Here is a 17,860-nt window from a genome sequence, read left to right on the forward strand (position 1 = left end):
CTTATAGATTTCAATTTAAGAAATCTAGCTTTAGACTTAGTCAAACCGGGAGGAGCTTGTAAATTTTGCAGTACAAAGACAATGCCTTCATACCATGGAGAGGTAGCAAAGGCTTCTGAAACCTGTGGAGTTGCATGCTCTTCCTGTTCATCTAGTTCAACTATGAAATTTATATCAAGTGCATGGAAATTAGATTATGCCATTAGTTTTGTCAATCCCTGACCTTTGATCAACTTGGTGAGTTTGATTTCAAGATCATATTCTAAAACAGCATAAATCCATTTGCCACTCTTGCCATTAGGACTGGTTTGTGCAAAATATATTTTACAATAGCGTTAGGGACAAATGAAATTATATGGGAGTGTAAGATGTAAACTCTAAAGTCCTTTAGTGCTTTTAGCAAGGAAAAGTCCTATTTCTCCATTATATTGTATTTCAGTGAAGCATCCCTTAAAGATTTACTAAATAAAGCTATTGGTTGTTCCTGTCCTTCGTTGTTCTTCTGTAATAGTATGATCAAATGCAAAAGAAACTATCACGAAATATTTGGTGGAGTCGGGACTAATCAATACAAGAGCAGTTGTTAAAGCTAGTTTTACTTCGCTGAAATATTTTTTGGCTTCAGAGTTCCATTTTATCTTAGTATCCTTTTTTAACATATTTGTGATGGATCTTAAGATTTCTACTAAGTTAGGAATAAATTTCCTGAGAAAAGTTATTCTCCCAATGAAGGACTGCACTTCTTTCTTACTATTGGGTGGGTCAATTTTGAGAATAGGTTCAACTCTACTAGGATCAATTCTAATTCCTTCCTTAGAAATAATGTGGCCCAAAAGATTTATGATCAGGTGCTCAAAATTAGGCTCAAAACTCAAAGTGGCAGAATCTCGATAAACTTAGCTTCAGATGGAAGTGCTCGGTATCCTGATTCAAACAGTGTGAACGACACTCGAATCCGAGCTCATATGAAGAAGTTAAAGCAAGTAAAAGTTTAAGTTCGACTTGGACAGATGGTAGGAGAAGATGACGTGGCAAGACTCTTTAGCGAATGGGGAAGTTCCAAGTGGCAGGCCACCATTGGCCCAACATTTCACAAATCGCATATCACAGGTGGGTTGGCGTTAAAGAATCGGCCCCAGAACAAGCTAGGGTGTGATGCGATAATCACAATCACACATCGTCGAAGAGAAGTACTACAGAAATCGACCCCCAACATACAAGGTCTCAATGCGATAATCGCAAGCACAGATGATATAGTGCAGAGTCTCATATATATTTTACCCCCTGACTCTGCCAATTGTGATTTGCGATGGATCTTGGATACGATAATATTATGGGTTTCAGTTGATAGTTTCATCAGGTCCATTGTTTATCGCAATCACATATAGTCCACGCTACGTGCACAAACCATAAGAGCCGCCGGTTCTCACTAATTGTGATTTGCGATGGAGTTGTCGATGTCGATAGCTTATGGCTATCGCATGACGAAATTGTAGGATCATGCCGTAAATTGTGCAATTTGTTGAGCGAATCTTGGGAAACTAGGGAGGTCATAACTTCTTCAATTTTCCACCAAATTGGATGCAAAAAGAGGCTAGATAGCCATTTTTTAATATTTTGGACTCATTGGAGCAGGTTTTAGAAGCATTTAAGCATTTTAAACACATCTTTTATACTTTTTAGCATAATAGAGAGGCCGAAGCCATTAGAAGCTAGACCAAGGAGACGTAGCCCAGGAGGGGTGAACTCATTTATCATGTTCCTATTGTAATTTGTTTTCGATGATGTTCTATACATGTTTATGCTACTGCTCAATCTCTTGTTTATGTTAAATTTCTCATAATATTAACATAAAAACTCATCATTTCACTTGCAAAAATTCATGAAACCTTAAGCACAATGAAAGCATTTTGTTTCTAACCTGAGGAGGATCTTATCACAAAGAGCTAATATTCTAAATCAAATCATTTTGGTATCAGAGATCTAGGTTTTCTTTGTGAAAGAAGGATTTAAATGTTTGCAATTTTATGTCATGCTTACAAGGTTAAAACTCAAAACAGGAGAAGGGAAGATGGTTGGAAGCCCTAAAGTTGGGTCAAGGGGAAGGAGAGCAAGGTTGCCACAATCTCTAACACCAGTTCAGCATTGAGTTGCCGCTGAGACTCGAGAGATCATGTCTCATGAAGGATAACCTATAAACATGAAAGAAGATGAGAAGACATTTAGAGAGGCTTTCTTTGATATGACAAAAATGGTAAAGGTCCTCTATGAGGAGAGGAATACCAGGTTGCAAGGGGAAAGTTCCAAACCTTCCAAAGGAGAAGGCTCTTTAGGAGGATTTAATGGAAAAGGAGGTAATGGAAATGGAGACAAACCTCCACCCTCTCCACCATCTTCTTCATCTTCTTCTTCATAAGCATCTTCACCCTCTTCCACTAACACAACCCTTACTCATACTCATCGTTATACTTCAAAAGGAACTGGTAAAGCACCTTTTTTAAAACTTGATGTTAAATTTTAGTTTCCCATGTCTAATGGTGAAGTGAAAGCAGAGAATATTGATAATTGGATTCTTTAATTGGAGGTCTATTGCAGGATTCAAAACCTTCAAGAGGATGACATACATATTCAGTTAGCTTCCTTGAGAATGGAGGTGCAACACTAGTATGCTGGGAATCAAAGACCCAAGAGGATATTAAAAAACACGGTAAGATCTCAAATTCTTGGAATGATTTGATTGCTGCAATCAAAAGAAAATTCTACCCTCTATATTATATGCAGAAAGCCATTATGAATTGGCAAAGCTTTAGACAGCTTAAAGGTCAAAATGTACAAGATTACACCCAAGAATTCAAAAAAAGGTCTTTGATGTTAGGTGTAGATTTTCAATCATAGGACACATTGTTGAAGTACATAGGGGGTTTACATAGTTACCTCAAACATACTATCTCAATGTTCAATCCCAATTATCTAGATGATGTGTGTGTGCAAACTACTCATCTTGAGGAAAGAGGGAAAATGTCCCAGAAGAAGGTAGTAAAAATCCATTTAAGAGTAAAGGAAAGGAAAATGATTTCAAAGGGAAGGCAAAGAAAAATGTGTCTATCAAAAAATAAGGAGAAAAACTTACATGCAAACATTGTTCTAGAGAGGATCACGATGAATCTCATTGTTGGAAGCTTCATCCCGAAATGAGACCAAAAAGAAACAACAACAAGAGAAAATAAAAGACAACTGAAACCACTCAATAGGATTTGGGATCTAATTCAAGTGATGAAACTAAAATCACAACCATGGGGTTAAAAGAACAAGAATCCATTGCTAGCACTATTTCTTTAAACTTGCAAAATGAAACTCCAAACGAAAATAGAAAAATACAACTTTTTCACATAAGTGTGATCTAAAAACATAACAAGATTGATACGCTTTTCGATAGTGGCACTCAAGCCAACCTTATCTCTGAAAACATTGTCAAAATTTTAAACTTGGAAATTGTTCCACATCATAAACCATATCCACTTGGATGGTTGTGTAACAATGCGCAATTGCAGGTTACTAGAAAGTGTAAATTGAAATTTGCCATTATCACCTCATCTCAAAAGTTACTAGGAAGAGGTATGGTGACTAATCTCTAACTTCCGAGAATTCAATATCATTGTTGTGCCAAGAACGTGTAACGCAACTGCCGATACCTTAGCAAACGCAGAAGCTAGCATGTCATCGTTTAGGGATATATTTATTGTTGAAATTTTGTATAAGCATTTTATCCCTAATAACATAACTAATCTATGCATTTTTTATGATGATCAACAGGTACTGCACTTCATGGACAATGCTTATGCCTTCAAGGATGCAACAATTGATGAAGATGAGAACGAGAAGTCCCTGCAAGCTACAACTGATGACAAGAAAGGGAACCTCATCCCCAAGGGTGTGGTTTCTCTCAAAAGGCTCTATGAATTGCAGGACTGCTTTCAAGGATCAATAAATAACAAAACCCACAGTTACACCATGATAAACAAATAGATCAATCTCAGAACAGACCACGATCCAAAGTTTGTTAGTCTTGGTACGTGCTTCACACCGTAAGAGTGACAAATTTTTTACTGCTTGTTCAAATAGTATCTGGATGTGTCTGCGTGGGTGCATGATGGCCTAAGTAAATACGATACACGAATAATCCAACACGTGATTTGCACCAAAGAATGGGTCAATCCATTGCAACAAAAGTTGCGAAAAGTACATCCGTCACTTGAACCCCTTATACAGAAAGAACTGACTAAGTTGTTAGATTCTTGGGTCATTTACAAAGTTCGTTATTTACATGGCTTTCTAATTTAAGTTTTGTATATAAGAAATCTGGGGGAATCCGCTTATGCATTGATTTCTGAAACTTGAACCACTCCCATAACAAAAACAACTACCCCGTGCTGTCAAACCCATGTTGCACACAATATGGAGCAAAAATCTTGTTTGTGCTTAATGGTATTTTAGGATACCACTAAGTTCCGGTAGCAGAACCTGATAGTTTGATACTAGTTCAAAAGAAGCTTTTCCCACACACGTACCATCTACAATCACTTGACAAGAGGGTTGAAAACCTTCCTATCAATGACCAATATCTCAAAATCTGCCTTCAGTAGGCCGGGCCACGCCCCACACAATGTACATAGCCTGTTTAATGCTTGTTGTTTTTTCGATTTGATTACTATTTTTGTTTTATTTTGCTTTTATTTAATAATATCATGCTATTTTTGGTTTTCTAAATAATTGTTTCCCTCTACTGAGTTTTGGTTTTTGAATGAGTATGTGGCTGAGATCTAAAGAGTCTTGTGACACTGCAACACTTGGTCTTTCCTGCACCCGTCTTCTCTGTGCTTGGTTATAACCTTCGACCAATGAAGTCTTGACGGAAAATACGAGTTGTCTGTAAGGGAATCTGGTTCCAACCATGAACTTGTGTCCACACTGGGAAACCCCATTCCTGTACTCAGCTTTTTGCTCTATGTGTTCAAGATCATCCAACTAGTAGAAATGCAGAAGGGGAAAATCTGAACGAGCAAACCTATGTCAGAGATATTACATGATTCTATGAAGGAACAACCTCTTCTGCTCTCAATAAGTCAGGATCTATCTTCCACCTCAAAAAATAAATAAGTTCCTATGCACATTCCGCTTAAAAAATACAAAGGTGAAAGAAGAGAAAGGCTTCCTTTACAGAGAGGTGAAGCATGCAACTCCACCGGGGTACTAACCAGGCTCACTGGAAGTGGAGAAATGTGTGTGTTCTTATGTGATGTCTTCGGGGTACTGTATAGGGTCGCTTGCAGCGAAGCAACACCAGAGATGAAAACTTATACTCTGAAATTTTTTAACTCACGAGCCAAACTACCCTTCCCGATTTCGAAACACTATGATCAAGTTGAAACTTGTTGTTGTGTTTGACTGAGTTGCTGAAAGGTGAACCATGTCTGTCCATGGGGTAAGTGGTGAAGCCAAAGTAACCCACACAATGATTCAATACTCCCTAAAATGCCAAGGCCCTGTGCTGTGAATGGACCAAAACAGAGAATTTGGAGTTCAACCAGTGTGTCGCCAAGTATTCTAGCGGTTGCATGCGAGGATATTTTTTCGCGAACGGACGAACATGTGAAGCATGCCAAAGTATAAGCTAAGGAGTGACGTGCACATGCGACATCAAGCAAACACCAAGACCATTGAAGACTCTGCACACCTTGCCATGTGGAGGTGAAACTATGCTACACCAAGAGCACATCCATCACTCAACAGCAATGCAACTCGATATGGACACCACCGACAACATGGACACACCAACACTGTCATATTGAGTCGTGTCATGACTCATTTTGGCCACATCACTACTGTGGGCCACACTGTTGTAAATCAATGTAATGTAACGTGGAAGTCCAAGAGACCCACATGTAATATGAAGAGTCATGAAAAATTGAAGAGTCAAATAAGTCAAACAATCATGAGGGAAGTCGAATAGTCACAAGGGCCAGCTTTACCCTTGGTTATAAATACCCCTCATTTGTACATGCAAAATACTTTTCACCTTAGCTCCTCCCATATATCTTTGATAGTTTGTAGTTTTTTCTTGGAGGAGCGATCAATGGCTCCAACGCCCTGCTATTGGGGTTAGTGATGTATGGTGTACTGATGTGTCTTGGAACTTTCGCTTAATTTAGAAGCCTGATAATAGGCTAGCACTTTTGACACATGCATTTTATTTGTTTGTAAGACTATTCTTTGGAAACTTGTAATGCATGTTGCTTTAACCTGTGTTAAAATAGTTGAACTATTTTGGTTGTTCTAATACATATGCTTACAAAAATGTGTGGTATAAGTTGTTAACGTTGTCTTGCCCGTGTGGTCTATCCCGTCGGACACTTCACAGAACCATTCTCAAAAACTTCTTATAATGACCACCGTGTAGGTTTTAACCCCATACAGAAATTACCTACATATGAATTCTAAAACACACAAAATAAACAATGCGAGAGCATAACACATAAAACACATATACACAAAGATTTTCCGCTGGATCCCAAAACCGGGACTACCAGCTTGATTTTTTATTATGTTCTTTTCAATGTTACAATACATATTTATACATGCCAAAGCATCCAATACCATGGACCAAAAACCATCACGTCCAAAACCATGGACCGAAAACCATCGCATCCAAAACCATGGACCAAAAACCATCACATCCAAAACCATGTGCGAAAATCACGCACAAAACCATAAGTAGGTCCGCCCAACCTAACATAGGGTCCAAAACCAAAATTTTCCAAGGTGTTTCCCTGGACTCCATACAGTGGGGTTACCTGCACCCCTCAAACCCCCTGTGACTCCCCCCACTACCAATCGATGCAATGAAAGGGGGCTTCGCCCCCCTTCTAACCCCCAGTTAACTACGTGTGCTAGTTGTGGAAAGAATATAACACAACACAACATGTCGCACTTGTGTGGACTACTCCGCTGGGTGTTGTACATGTTATCCATCCATTGTGTGTTTGTGACTACAACATTCGTGTGGACGACTCCACAAGAAGCTTTACATGTCCAATTGTGTTGTGTGTCTCTGATAGAGTTGAGACTATTCCCTTTCGACTTAAGACTCACTTCCAACCTCTACCTCTACGGTGAAAGAACCTTGACACAAGTAATAATAAACACTCACTATACACGTGAACCTCATTGTTTGAAGACAAAGCAGACCACTCTCATGTGCTGACAAGCAAGAGTTAAGGAAAACCTTTTAGACAATGGCAACTGGGCCATCATATCGAATGGGACTCCTACACTAAATGTTGTGAGCTCTAGTTGGGACTTCATACCGAGGAGATCCCTTGAATGTTGGCGGGTCCAACAAAATCAACAAGTCTGTATGCAAACTTTATGCCACTCCAAAGTTGACCTTCATGTTTTCACACTTATAGTTCGGGAGGATGCGCATCAACCCCCATTATTCATAGAAAATGGGCTAGCCACATGATTATGATGTAAAATAATCTAGAAGAGCCTATATTGTAACTCTAATTATGATTTAATGTAATTAAATTTAAGCAATAGTAGGCAATCGAGTTATGTTATAACCGAACCACTAGGAGGAAGATGCATCATGTTATTTCGAGAGAATTTCATTCCATAGATTAGAAAAGATACATAGGACAGATAGGAGGTAAAGCCCATGGGCCACATGCATTACTTCTTTGTACCTGCAACCATATTTGCACACGAAAAAAGAGAGCGAAGCTCCCTCACTTTCCAACTGGATTTTCTCCTGAAAGGGTTTCCCAGAGAACATATCTTGTGCCTTGTGTGTCTGTGTTAGATTATTTTGTTGCTCTTTACTAAAAATGTTATATTAACCACATTAACCAAGTTTCTTAGGAAAATGCAATTGCATAAATTTGAGCTATGGCATATAATTCGCCTAAAATAAATATTATTTCATTAAGCTCCATTAGACATGTCATAAAGGTGGAAATAAGACATTCAAAATATCAACCAATAAGACGGTTACAAATTGGTTTTTTCTAGTAATTTTAAAAGATAAATATATATTTATAACGTTAAACAATCAAAGCTCAACTAGTGAGTAACTAATAATTTTTCAATCAATAATTAAAATAAATAAATTGCAAAAAAAAAAATCTCATACAATATAGACTTAATTATAAAAGAAAATTACACTAGTCTAGATTCATCTTAGCCCCACATCTATCAAGCGTCGAGAGAGATCAAATTTCTTGAGGTGCAAACCTCTTTTTTTATTGCAAAACTTGAGGAAAGGTTTACACCTCGAGATATTTGATCCCTCTTGATGCTTGATATAGCCCATGTTAAGATGGATCTAGATTGGCTATGGAACACTATATAATATCTGTATTTGTATGTATGTGCCTCTTTCTTATTCCCTCACTCTATCTCACCCCCCAAACATACACACACACTTTCCATATCTATCCATCTTTCTCCCCCTCCCTCTTCCTCTCAATCTCTCTCTCTTTCCCTTCTCTCTCACTCTCTTCCCCTTCTCTGCCTCGCTCTCTCTCTCTCTCTCTTACACATCCCTCCCACTCTCCTATCTCCCTCACTCTCTCTCCATCTCTCCCTTGTCACTCCCTCTCTCTCCCTCGCCAACTCCATCTATCTATCCCTCTCTCTCTTCCTTGATATCTCTCCCTTTCTCTCCCCCCATATCTCCCGCTCTCTCTCTTCCCTCTAACTTTGTCATTATCTCCTCCACTGTCTCCTTATCTCTCTCCCTTCCATCTCTATGTCTACTTCTCTCTCTCTTCTCTCATCTCCTCTCTCCCTCACTCTCTCTCAGTTTCTCCCTTATTGCTCCCTCTCTCTCTCCTCCTCTATAACTATGTCTTTGTTCTTTTCTCCCTCTCTCTCTCTCTTCCTTCCTCTCTCTACCATGCCCCCCACCCCCCCTCTCTCTCCAGTTCTATCGGTATCTTCCTCCCTCTCTCCCCTTGCCCTCTCTCTCTTAAAGTTAATTCCATTGTATTGTGTTTAAGAAAGTATCTAAATTTAAAAACTCAATTGGTTGTGAAATATTAAAACTATATTTTGGATCAATCATGTCAAAAAGAATACAATAATGAAAGAATTAAAAGAATTATGCACTATCTTTCCTCTATTATTGTTAGTCACTTTTCTTGCTCTCATCACTTGGATCTTTAGTTAAGATGGATTTATGTGGGTTCTTAATAATATTATTTATATTATATAAATTTCACTTCATTATACATAAACTATTCTCCTTTTTTTATTTTATTAAAACCTTGATTTAATTTCTATGGGAATATTTTTAGTAGTAGCCAGGATAGATGGTTTAGATATATCTCAAAAGTAATTATAACCTTTTTTGTTTTAGAATTAATTCATTTTTTTTATAAAATTAAATGAAAATAAAATATTTATAAAATATTTTTATTGTGAAATAAGTTATGTATTTTGGGAATGTGGTATTGATAAGCCATGGTATTGTAAAAGTTTATTTCCAAGTTAATAATATAATGGTAAGGTGGGGTGATTATCCATGGTTAAGAATCTTGTCATATTGGTAAAAAATATTTTGATTGTGAAATAAGTTATGGTTTTTGGGTATGTGGTATTGATAAGCTATGGTATTGACCTATGGCGTTTTAACAAAGTCTATTCATAAGTTCATAATATCAATGGCAAAGTGGGTATAAATATTCGTGGTTAAAATTTTTGTCATATTATTATAAAATATTTTGATTGTAAAATAAGTTATGTTTTTTTGGCATGTGGTATTGATAAGCCATTGTATTGATCCATGGTATTGTAACAAATCCTATTTACAATTTAATATTACTCGGGGTAAAGTGGGGGTGAATATCAATGGTTAATAATCTTGTCATATTGTTATAAATTATTTTGATAGTGAAATAAGTTATGGTTTTGGGCATGTGGTAAGTTAATAACAAAATCAAAATATAACAAATTGAATTTTATTACTTTTATTGCTTTAGTGTTTTATTATTAATTGAACCAACATTTAAATGTTTACATTTAATATTACTTTTAACTTTTTATTATTTAAAATTGTTTACATATTTACAGTACACCTACACATCTACCCTATACCTATAGAGTGCTTCTCGGCCCAATTAATAGTTTTGAAATACCTCCATAAGTATAAAATTGAAACATAATAACTTATCTAAAACACTTACCAGAAACACCTAATCTTTTCCTAAATTATTATTAACAATTAATAAAAATAACAAAATTTTAAATTTAATTTTTCTGGAGAAAATAATTATTATTATTTTTAATTAATTAATAAATAATAATAACAATTAACATTTAAACTTTTTTTTAAACTAATAATTTCTTCATTTTAAAATAAGAAACTTTTTAACCATAAGTGTCTCACATTGCTTCCAATTAAACTACTAAAATATACATAATAATGATATTAAAATTTATTATTTTAGTTCCATAAATATATTAAAAATAATAATATTATTAAAATAATTACTAAAATTTTAAAAAATATTATAAAATAATGATAATTTATTTTATATTTAAAAAAATAAAAAAATTCATTTAATCCTTTTCTTTACTCCCCAATTCCAAACCCCTCAATTCCTCATCTTTTTATTGAATTTTTAATGATCTCATTCCAAACCCACAAGGTATTACTAATTTATAACATTATCAAAATTTATTTAATTTCCAAAATCACAATTGATTAGAAAATATCATCTTACTCCCCTCCCCAACTCCAAAACTCTCAATTCCCCATCTCATCCCAAACCCACACCAAATTATTATTTTATAATATTATTGAAATTTATTTGGTTTCCAAAATCACAACTGATTCGAAAATATCACCTTACTCCCCAACTCCAAAACCCTCAATTCCTCATTCTCCGTTGAATCCTTAACCATTCCATCCTCAAACCACACCATATTATTATTTTATCAAAATTTATTTGGTTTCCAGGGCATTGGAAATATGATATCTAATTTTTTGTTTTGTTTTTATTTTTATTTTTGGGAATATTTTTAGTGATAATGAAATAAAATGATATTTTAAAGTTTATAAAAATAATTTATGAGATTATTAGTTTTTTATTTTTAACATTTTATAATTCAATTTTTTCCGAATTTAAATTAATGATAAGCTGATCTAACTTTTCAATAATTTTTTTATCAATAAATAAAGCTTTCCACTTCAAATATTATGAGAATGTAACTTAATAAAGTAAAGAAACGTTCAGGAGATGAGGTTATCGTCGTAATTATTAAACTATGACTCTATAATTCCCAAAATTCAAAACATCTTCCATCGCTGATCGCATCACGTACCAAGCAACTTTCTTTTCATTTCATTTTATCTTCGAAATGGAAAACGAAACACATAGATCAGGAGAACGACGCAGTAGGAGCAGGAGCAGATCAACATCAGCGGAAGGGCGCAGCAGGAGTAGGAGCAGGAGCAGATCAACATCAGTGGAAGGGCGCAGCAGGAGTAGGAGCCGATCAAGATCGACAACACCTGCAACTCGTAATATTGTCACTCACAATGAGTTAACAGATGCGAATAATGGTGATCTGCTTGAATTCGTAGAAACTAGAGACACAGACAGAGCTGCAGAGGAGCAGTTGCCAAATGACTTCATCACAGACACAGTACCTGTGGAGCAATTGCCTCCCACAACCAGAGACAGAGTTGCAACTGCTGAGTTGCAGTTACCAACCGAGGAGCAGTTGAGCGTAATGGGTTTGCGTAGAATAAGCATTTCAGAAGAGCATATCAGTGATAGTAATAGTATAAGTTCAAGTTGCCCAATTTGGGGCATATCCATTTTCAAGTGGGGGAGGAGGGTATATCTCAAATGCGTTGCGGCCACATTTACCACACACATTACATTTGCGGCCACATCTACCACACACATTGCATTTCGAGATGGTTATCATCCCGAGATAGTTGTCCAGTCTGCCGCTGTATATTTCGTCACAGATCCAGATCCCCACCAGAGAGGTTTTCGATACGTGTTGCTATCAGACGAGGTCGACGTCTTCAATTATTATAGTAAGCAGGATCAAATTTGAAGGACATGGTTGTCATATTTAACTTGAATTTAAATAAGTTAAATTTATGTATCCGGTTCCAGGTTGACAGGTTGATTTGAATTTAAATAAGTTAAATTTATGTATCCGTTCCAGGTTGACGGATTGAAACCAATGGTTTTTAAAAAGTTAAATGTAAAATGATTATTTTAATGGTTTTTAAAATTTTTTAATATAAAATGTTTATTTTAATGGTTTTTTTTTCATGTAAAGGGATTAAAATTGATTTCAGATAATGTAGCTTAATTTAGGGTTTTATTCATTAAAGGGTTGAAGGGACCAAATTAATTGATCTTTTTGATTCAAGAAAGTAGGAAGAGAATTTAATTTGATTTTATATAGCTTAATCACCATTGGCCTTGATTTTTTGAGGCGAAACAATTTTTTAAGATAACTAGTGACTTTGCTTTATAATGGTATCTGCAAGATCATACATACCAGTATAGATTTATCTTAACCTCATTGGTGTTTAATCCCATTAGTGTTGAGAGGGATCCAATCTCTCTAAGTGCAAACCTATTTTTTGAGTGCATAACTTGAGAAAATGATTGCACCTCGAGAGACTTGATTCCTCTTGATGCTTGATAGATCCAGAGTTGAGATGGATCTAGGTTGGTTATATAAAACTATATAATATCTATATTTGTATCTATATGTCTCTTTCTTATTCCCTCTCCCTATCTTACCCCCCAAACATACACATTCTCTCGTTATGTCTATTTATCTCTCCCCTTCTCTCTCTTCTCATTTTGTCTATCTCTCTCTTCCCCTTTCTTCCTCTCTCTATTCCCCCTTGCTCTCCCCTCTCACTCTCTCTCCATCGCTCCCTTGTCACTCCCTTTCTCTCTCCACCTTTCTCCCTCTATGTATTTTTTCTTCCCTCCCCCTCCAACTCTAACTCCCTCTCCCCTCAGCTTCTCTCTCTTGAGTATTCTCTCGCTTTGTCTCTTCTGCCACCCCCCCTCTCTCTCCCCTTCAACTCTGTCACTATCTACATCTCTCTCTCCTCTCCATCTTTGTGTCTCCCTCTCTCTCTCTCTTCTTCTTCTCTCCCTCTCCCCCTCTCTCTCTCTCTCTCTCTCTCTCTCTCTCCAACTTTGTCGCTATCTCCATCCCTCTCTCCATATCTCTCCTTCCATCTGTTTGACTCCCCCTCTCTCTCTTCCCCTTCTCTCCCTAGCTCTCTTCTCTGCTCTTATTTGGCTTCTCCCCTCTCCTTCACACTCTCTCCATCTCTTCCTTGTCACTCTCTCCAACTTTATCTCTCTATGTATTTGTTCTTCCCTCCTCCTCATCTGTCTCACCCCCCCCTCTTAAATTTGATCCCATAGTATTGTGTAAAAACTTAGTTGGTTGTAAAATATTGAGGAGGACCAAGTTGTTGTTGCTAGGGTTAGTCATTTCCATCATCATAAATTGAGGGAGGCCCTAGAAATCAAAAAAAGACTCAATAGTTTGAATAGAGATGATGGTTGGATTATTAGTAGAAGTTGGGTCCCTGAAGTTCTCCTAGTTTTGGGATTTATTTTGTTTGTTTATTTATTGGTGTCTTTTTTTTGTTGTTGGTTTATTATTCATTCGAGAGTTTTTATTCTTTATCCTTTGTTTTCTTCATTACTCCATTTAGTATTTTTTTTTGTTTAATGGGCATTCTTTTTTTATTGTTGAACTTGTTTTATTTATTATATATATGTTATTTTTATTTATTTTTATTTCTTTTGACTTATGTATATTTTTGTTTTATTTTATTTGTTTCCATTAATTATTTTTATTTATTAAGTGATCTTGTCTTGATTAGGGTCTTTGAATCTTTTTTATAATTTTTGACTTTCCTTCTTGTTTGGAGTTTGACTTTGATTTTTGTATTCTTGTTAGTTGATTCCTAATTTAAATATTATTTTTGAAAAACTAACCATTTAATATAGGGTTACTTAATAATATTTGTTTTTAATATATTAATAATTTAAATATTATTGTTCAAATATAGTCGTTACTTGAAATTATGGTCTGTACATTTTTTGCTATTTAAGCCTTTGCTATAGTCGGCCAAAAATTTCTCTTATTTGATTTATACCAAAACACTTTTCTTAATTCATTATAGATCACAAAAGTTTGAATCCAGGAAAAAAAATATTAAATCTCTTGATGTGTAAATCTTTATTTTTTTTAATTTTGCATTCTTTAACACAAATTTATATATAATAAGATTTATTCCCTCTTAATTCTTAATAGATAAATGATTACTATAAATCTATGCTTATCTATTCTAATTTATATTAATAATACCAAAAAAAAAATTCTACTAACCCATTAAAAAAAATGCAAAAATATCGTTGTGTTTGCAACACTCATTCAATAAACGAATTACCTTAATTGTCTAATTTATCTATCTCAAACTTGAATGGTTGAAAGTGTCCACATAGATATGGAATGCAAGCCTTGTTCAATTTTCTAGGCCTAATTACCTTATTCTGAAATAATTTCAGCCATATTTTAGGTTAGTCTGAAATACTTTTATAATCATATTTTCTCTCTAGTCAATATTATCCAAAAACAATTTATTTACTTCTAGTTGTGTGAGAGCGAGAATCTTGATTTAGTTAATTATTTTTAAGTTATTTAAATTAATTAATAATGTGAATAAGTTAAGTGAGAGATATTAATGGCGTGGAGTGACCAATGGTGTCATAGTACTCGTCTCACCCAGCCACGACAACTTGACAGATATGTAACTGATATTTAAATATAAATAAAAAACAATAAGTGCACATATATTTTAAATTATGTCTAAAAATTTGCGCATACATTGACTGGGCCTACAACAATCCATAAATAGACTTTTAAATATTAAGAGTATAAAACATCTTGTCACAACTACAAAATAAATAAAACAATAAATTGTCCCAAAATGATCTAATCCACTGAACTGAATTGGAGATAAGTATCATTATGCACATTCATACTTGTACACATACAAAGTTGATGGATGCTAGCCATAATTCTGAGTTATTCAACAATTCAACCCACATTGTTCAAAAAAAAGAAAAACCCAACCAATTAAATAGATCAAAGCACAAGGATCAACCATATGCAACAAATTCCCAACCATTGGATCATATCCAAATCAATTCAGAATACACATTCAAATTTAACAAATTGCAATCCATGTCAATCCTTATTTCCTATCAAATTCAATAATAAATAACTATAAAATAACTTCAAACCTTGCTGAATTTGCATTTCAAACATTGAAACTATTCATCAGCCCTAGAGACATATATCAGAGAGAGTGCACAATATATTTAGGCTATTTTAGTTTTTTCACAGTATGTATTTCAGTTTTCCATACTAATTGATCTTTGTTTAAGTCATTTATTTTTAATGTTCTTATTGTTTTTTTCTTCAAGACAACCTATATAGTATAAACTCATGCACAAAATGTCATAGGAAACCATGAAATTCACAAAAAACATTCAATTGTACAAAAAATATATCCTTGCATGTTGGAACAATTAAGTGGAGAATATTTTTTAATAGATTGAGAGGGGAACCAATCAATTGATGATAGTGCAAAGATATAGGGCTTAGGTACGTACCCGGGTTCAATATTACCATACATCTCAAGGACGCAAAGGGCTCTCACACCATCAAATATCAAGGTTGGATTTAGGACGACTGGAATCCAACCAATAGATAATGACACTCTTATGCATGATACTGGTTGCAGCGAGGAATTTCATGTGGGTGGTCAAGAAAAGGGAATTTCCAAATAGATGTTGAAGTGCAAGAAGAAGTGGATGAATAGGAAGATGTAGTTGTAGCTGATAATATGATTTCCCTCTCTCAAGGACACTTATATAATGATGATGATGACCATTTAAGTGAAACACAATATAATAATGAACCAATTGATAATTGCATGGATTTTTTTCTACCAACTAAAGCACATGAAACTTCTACATGTGATATTATTAATGACTTTGTTGATCATACAACTAACAATGAGAATGTGGTTGAAAATGTGGTCGAAAATGACATTGTTGAAATTGCACTGGGATATTGAAAGGCAAGTGTCAATAAATGACATGGAAGTGCTAGGGAAGGATTAGTTACTTATTCTGTTCTTGAAGCTACTAGTAAATAAAGTGTCAATGAAGGAACAGTAGGTACTATTCATTTGGATTGAAGTTCATAGTTACTCACCTCATAAGACTATATAAAACTATTAGTTGAGTCTGAAAAAATGAAACTTGAAATTCAAGAATTAAAACATAAAAAGAAGGATTTAGCTAATGCAATACCCTCCTCCCACATCTACCCACGAAATTGGCCATCCGGGGTAAACATGTGACGAGATGCCACTATGATATGATTTGACCTCCTAAGTCAAATTAGGGAAGTGGAACTGACAGAAACACACCATAATGACATCCAACATCATCAAGAAAACCCTTAGAGGACATGTCATACACTCAGACAACCTATACCTTGGTCCCATTGTTGTTTTAGGTCTCTTGGGCCATATTCGATCTCATGATATGGGTAAGGAAGTTACCAACAACATAAATTCGCTCTCATAGGTATGCCTGCCAGTGAGTGTGGACCATAATTGTCAGTGTTGTGCCAACGACCCTAGGATTTAAGCCACTTTTTCAGGCTCAAAGCCCAGGTCACTGCTCAGAATTGATCCATCTCCTCAAATCAACAAGATAACATGGAAATGACAGTACTAAATAAAATACCTATTCAGTACCTTGACTAGACTCCCACTAGCCATGACAAGCATTTCGTCAAACATATTGCAAATATGTAATCTACAGGTGTAATTCACAATTCTGAGCATGGGGATCTTATACTTAGCTAAGAATCGCTAAGAACCATTGATGCCTCAACGCATCACCTGCCATTACATTCATTAGGTCATAGATACATTGATAATTTAATTATAAGTAAAAACATGATGAGAGCCACACATGGCTACTGTCATAAAACACATACATAACCAACATAATAGAAGAAGAAAATACTCATGAAAGTATAGCCATATAGACCACATATAATCCATCAAAATTATCATAGAAATACAAGGAGAAATAACCTTTCATTAATGATTTAAAATCCAAACCTGGGATGGGACTTCCATGCTCCACTTGACCGTAGAATGGCTAAGCCAAATCTCTCTTCAGCCATTCACCCTCATACCATATTCCAAGCATGAATGTGGGATCTCATAGAACACATCAATCAAAACTCATCCAGGGCTTCCGGAGTCCATCCACCTCAACTGATCAAATAGTGATTCCACCTGACGGTCGGACATCACAAAACCATCATCACAGTCATCTCCATCCAAGCCTTCCAGGGCTTCCAGAATGTTCATTCCAACCAAGGCTTCCAAAGTTGGAAATAATTAATTCCTACTTGTCTATGGTTGTAATTCTCCATTTGAGGAGTTTGTTCCTACATAATAGGGATTTAGTTTCTTCTAGTTTAGTGTGTGGTTGAGAGAATCTCTCAACCACACTATTGTACGTCTAACATAGCATTCCTATCTTGAGACTATTGATTGTATAAATATGTGTGTAATTTCTTCATTCAAGGTGAATAGAATATATTATTGAGTGTCTGCAATTTTATCTTGGTATCAGAGCTTCAGAGACCGTAAGGGCCTCTGGCCCTTCCTGGGCATAGAGAAATAAATTACTGAGTG

This window comes from Pinus tabuliformis, chromosome 4_1, assembly GCF_031772625.1.
Source record: "Pinus tabuliformis cultivar Carrire ecotype Pingquan chromosome 4_1, CPIR1, whole genome shotgun sequence".
Classification (NCBI taxonomy): domain Eukaryota; kingdom Viridiplantae; phylum Streptophyta; class Pinopsida; order Pinales; family Pinaceae; genus Pinus; species Pinus tabuliformis.